The sequence below is a fragment of the Triticum dicoccoides genome, chromosome 1B (assembly GCF_002162155.2).
Source record: "Triticum dicoccoides isolate Atlit2015 ecotype Zavitan chromosome 1B, WEW_v2.0, whole genome shotgun sequence".
Classification (NCBI taxonomy): domain Eukaryota; kingdom Viridiplantae; phylum Streptophyta; class Magnoliopsida; order Poales; family Poaceae; genus Triticum; species Triticum dicoccoides.
This window is the reverse complement of record NC_041381.1, coordinates 286463110-286469109: the sequence shown is the minus strand read 5'-3', so window position 1 is coordinate 286469109 and position 6000 is coordinate 286463110.

Here is a 6000-nt window from a genome sequence, read left to right as displayed (position 1 = left end):
TCTACTACATCTGTTTGCGTGTTGCATTACTCTTGTTGCTATTAAAACTGTGATTTATCAAGCTCGTACTGTTGTCAATGCCTTCATCGATGAAGATGCTTTTGAAGAAGAAGATTGATTTAGTTCATTTCCTTCGATTCTCTATTCCGCTGCTGGGATTGGGATAAGTTTCAAACCTTTGGAAAGAAATTTTGAATCTCCCATTCACCCCCTCTGGTCGATATACTCTTGGTCCTAACAATAACTTTGAGGTGGTTTCGTACCCTACAAACAATTTCATCTTATGTTATCCGCTAGATAAGAACTTTGGAGTGACTCTTTGTCACACGTTGAGGGATTGTTATATGATTCAATTATGTTAGTACTATTGAGAGATTGCACCAGTGAAAGTATGAACCCTAGGCCTTGTTTTCTAGCATTGCAATACCGTTTGTGCTCCATTTTATCACTTGCAACTTTACTGTTTTTATATTTTCAGATTACGAAAACCTAAATCTACTATCCATACTACACTTGTATCACCATCTCTTCATTGAACTAGTGCACCTATACAATTTGCCATTGTATTGGATGTGTTGGGGAAACAAGAGATTTCTTGTATTTGGTTGTAGGCTTGTTTGAGAGAGATCATCTTCATCCTATGTCTCCATGGATTGATAAACCTTAGGTCCTCCATTTGAGGGAAAATTTCTACTGTCCTACAAAACTCTGCGCTTGGAGGTCCAACACGAGTCTACAAGAATAAAGTTGTGTAGTAGACATCAAGCTCTTTTCTAGCGCCTTTGGCGGGGAGGTGACTGCTTGAAGGTATATCTTTAGATCTTGCAATCGAATCTTTTAGTTTCTTGTTTTATCACTAGTTTGGTTTATAAAAGAAAACCACAAAAATGGAATTGATGTTGCCTCACATTATTCATCTGTATAATGTCTTTAATGAAAATGATGGAAAGGCAAATTGTGCTCAATTGATAGAAGAAGAATTCAATAGAATGTTTGGCATAAAATCTTTGAAATATGAGCATAATTGCAATGTTATTAGTATGATATTAATGATATGGAAAGCCATAAGCTTGGGGATGCTATGTTTGATGAAGATGATATTTTTTGTCCCCCAAGTTTTGATGTGCAAATTTTTTATGATGATTACATGCTACTATTTATGATGATTACAATGGTGGAAGTGGGTTTGGAAGAGTGTCAACTCTACGTAATAATGATACCACTATTTTAGAGGGTGTTGAATCTTATGGCAATATTGATGAAAGTGGATTTGGAGTGGTTATGACTTTATTTGATGATGAATCCACTATTTTGGAAGAGGTTCTAACTGAATATGACAACAAAGTTGCTATATATGAAGATTATTGTGATTATGTGTATAGTATAAAGAGTAATGATATCCAAGAAACTTGTCATCATGATTTTAATGCTCAAATGGATTATGTGGATCAAGTATCATGTGATATTTCTATTGTTGAATTCATTCATGACGCTACTGAAAATTACTATGAGATCGGAACATATGCTTTTACATATCTCAACAATATCAAGTTTCATCTTCATGTGTTGAAAGTTTTGAAGTCATGCTTGTTTTGCCTTCCTATGCTAGTTGATTCTTGCTCCCATAAGTTCTTTTCTCACAAAATCCCTATGCATAGGAAGTGGGTTAGGCTTAAATGTGCTAGTCATATGCTTGATGATGCTCTCGTTATGTTTCAATTCTTTACTTTTATGTGAGCATCATTCAAATCATCATGCCTAGCTAAAAGGCATTAAAGAAAAGCACTTGTTGGGAGACAACCCAACACTTATACCTACTTTTTTGTGTGTTCACGTGATTAAGATACTATAGTAATCATGTTTTATAGGTTTTGTTTCAACAAAGTACCAAGTAAAGCCTTTGGGATAGTGTGGATGATAGTTGACTTGATAATGTGCAAAAACAGAAACTTTTGCATCTAGTAGAAGAATTGTTGCTATTTGCTAGAGCGTGATAAAATTCTGAATTTTATACACATGATCGATATACAAATGTAATATGAGGAGAATAAGGAGTGGCAAGACCCTAATCTTGGGGGTGCCCAAGGCACCCCAAGGTAATATTCATGGAATAACCAAGCAACTAAGCTTGGGCATACTCCGGAAGGCATCTCCCCTTTCATCTTCAACATTATCGGTAACCTGACTTGAAGTTATATTTTTATTCGCCACATGATATATGTTTTGCTTGGAGCATCATTTTATTTTCTTTTGAGTTGCTTTCTATTATTTAGAATAGTGATTTGTATATTTTATTTTAATAAAAATGTCAAGTATAGCCTTTACCATGCTTATTTTGCAAGTCCATATGTTGCTGTTTTAAAACAGAAAGTTTTCTATCATTGTCTGAATTCTTCTGGAAAGTCAGAACGTGATAAAATATTGAAATTTTTACACAGTATGCTATGATAAATTTTCTACAGTGGTTTTTATCAAAATATTTGAAGTTATACAAGTAGGAATCTTCTTGCATTCTTTACAGACTATCGTGTTTAGACATATTATTGTTATGTTTGCATTATTTGCATATGTTTGCTTGTTTAATGATTCTATTTGAAGATAGGAGTAGTAAATATGCAGAGACATTTAGTATGCAATGTTAAATTATATTTTTAGTTATTTTCTACATTAGGGAATGATAAGGTTTTGCATTGATCTATACTATCGGATTACGGGTTTTGCAAACCCTTGAGAGGTTCAAACTCTGGGGCGCGTGCGAAGATCTCAACCGACCCAACCTGCCTACTCACAATCCTTCTAAGCCTAGCGCGACAAGCTCAAAAAAGACAAAGAGACACAACAGTTTATCCTGGTTTGGGCCATCTTGTGTTGTAATAACCTACTCCATCGTTTTGGTGGATTGCCTCGAGGGCTGAGGATGAACTGGCCTCAGGAGGCGAGGTGTTCTTGAGCTCAAGAGAGCTGGTGAGGTGGTCGGGTGTGAATGGGTCCGATCCCCCTCTATGGTGATGGCTAAGTCCTATTTATAGTGGCCTTGGTCCTCTTCCCAAATGTTGGCGGGAAGGGATCTCACGACGGTCGGATTTGAAAGGGGACAAGTAGTACAACTTATCCTGACAGAAGTAGTCTTCGCCTGCGAAAAGCCTCTAGTCATGATGCTGCGATGGGCTCGGTGATGACATCCGTACTGCCTTCCTAGCGGTCTTAGTGTTGTTGCACCAGAATGGAAACCTTTGGCTTATTCCTTGGGACTCGGCGCCTGTGGCTTGACATCATTGCACAAAAGAGGAAACCTGCGCTCTGCGCCCGCCGGGCACCCGCCTGGCCTTGGTCGTCATGGCTCACGTAAGCTGAGCCTCGTGAGGTATACCTTACATAGAACTCTCCGCCCCACGGGAGCCAGCCTGAGGAGGCCGATCCCCTAAGGGGTCTTGACATCGTCCGCGTCGCGAGGCTTGGCCCCTCGCGAGGGTCTTGTGCTGTTGATGCTGAAGCTGGGCCGTACCAGGCCGTCGATGGAGCTGTGTGGCGGGTCACAGGCAGGCAGGGCTAGATACCCCCATATCCAGGATGCCGACGGTAGCCCCCGGGACCAAGGCGCACTCGGACTTGGTTTCCAGGCAAAGCCAAAGGGAAAGTGCGGAGCGCCGCAGGTCCTGACTGCCTGCGGCCTTGATGATGCGTGGCGATTGATGGGACGTGGGCGACTCTGCTTCCCCACGCTGCCTCGGCAACTGTTCGACTTGACGGGATGATGTGGCCTGCAGAAGATCATGATGGCACGAGGTCGTGGAGGCCGGCGGTTGGCCTCCCTTGGCTATAACTGCGAAGGAGGGGCAGGGCCTCCTGCCCATCTCTCCTTGTTCTTGATTTCACCCGCTTCTCCTCGTTCTACACTTGCTTCCATCGTGCCGATTGGGAGGTACTCTGTGGTCGAGAAGGGGAAGGCCCCTAGGGAGGGGCTTGATCCTCTTCCGCCGAAGAAGTGACTCCGCCTCCCTCACGATGCCGGCGCAGGGCGAGAGATGACCAGGCCTTGGCAATCAAGGACTCCACCTGGCTTCCCCCTCCCCATATACGCCTAAGCTCAGGATGAAGGTGCACGACGTCAAGCGGCGCCTGACGATGATGGCTGGGCCGCCATTACCCTGCCGACCACGCCATGGACCCACGCCGAGGGTGACCGACACGATTGATGCTGGGTCATGTATGCCTGTCCCTGTAAGTTAGTGCCACTTTGGGTTCACGACTAGCCATGTCAGCCCGGGTTCTTTGTCATATGGATGCTAGCGGCACTATCATATACGTGAGCCAAAAGGCGCAAACGGTCCCGGGCCAGGTAAGGTGGCACCCGTGGGAATACCGTGCGTGAGGCCGCAAAGTGATATGATGTGTTACATGCTAGATCGGTGTGGCATTGAGTCGGGGTCCTAACAGCGTTGGTATCAGAGCTTGACTGCCTGTAGGATTACCAAGCCAAACTGGTCGAAGTTGAGTCTAGAAATTCTTTAGTTATGTAAGGGAATTGATTGTGGGATGGAACGTAAGGCTCTTTTTACTCCTTATACCACGAGCCCCAGCTCCTCGTAGATGGGCTCGGCCATCGATTTGATCGCCGGAGCCGCCATTCCGATCAGCGCCGCCGCGTCTGTGTGCTCGCCGGCGTTGAACTCCGGTGAGATGACGTGGCCCGCCATTAGCAGCTAACAGCCCGCTTAATTAACCCCCTAAGGCTGACATGTGGGCCCCGGTGCCCCCTAATCTTTTAATTAAGTTAATCTAACCCTCTGTTTACCCTGTGTCACTGACGTGTGGACCCCACACGTCAGATTTGACCTGGTCAGCACCGTTGACCTGCTGACGCAGGCATGACGTCATGCTGACGCAATTATTTATTTTCTGGTTTAAATTTAAATCAGGAAATTCCAGAAATTAGCAAAACTTCTAAAATTCAAAGCTGTCAGGACCCCGATCCTAAGTCACACCGATCTAGCATGTAACACATCATATCACTTTGCGGCCTCACGCATAGTATTCCCACGGGTGCCACCTTACCTGGCCCGGGACCGTTTGCGCTTTTGGCTCACGTATATGATAGTGCCGCTAGCATCCATATGACAAAGAACCCGGGCTGACATGGCTACTCGTGAACCCAAGGTGGCACTAACTTACAGGGACAGGCATCCATGACCCAGCATCGAACGTGTCGGTCATCAGCGAGTGAATCCAGGCTGTAGCAACTAGGCTAGCAGGACTACGGTGAACCGGGCTGTAGCGAGCTAACAGGACTCCGGTATTCATCGCGTGACATTTCCCCGAAGGGACAGACACAGGAACGAAGAAGGACACATGCCGGCCAGCCTAAGTGTTCCGGAGCAGTAGCAAGCTACCATGGCTCAATGGAAACACTAGGAGACATTTCCCGGTAAGAGAGGCTACTAAGGATAAACAACTAGATAGTCAGATCCCACACATACCAAGCATTTCAAATAACATACACACAATATGCTCGATATGTGCAAATACAACATGGCATCACAACATGACTCTACAACTCAAGTATTTATTCAATAGGCTCCGAGGAGCGAGATATTACAAACAGGGGTCTCATGACCCAACATTCAGAGCATACAAGTCAAAGCACAAGCGGAAGCTATCATGTCTGAGTACAGACATCTATAAATGAAAAAGGCTGAGAAGCCTGACCATCTACCAAATCCTGCCGAGGCACAAGATCGTAGCTGAGGTAACAAGCTAAACGTCGAAGTCCACACGGTACTACTAGCGAGGCTGAAGTCTCTCTGCAAAAACATAAATTAAGCAACGTGAGTACAAATGTACCAGCAAGACTTACATCAGAACTATCCACATATGCATCATTATCAACAGAGAGGATGGTGAGGTTTAACTGCAGCAAGCCAGCTTTGACTCGGTGGCTAACCTGCACTACGACTGCAAGTAACTCTTTTGAGGTGGCGCACACGAGTCCACATATTCACC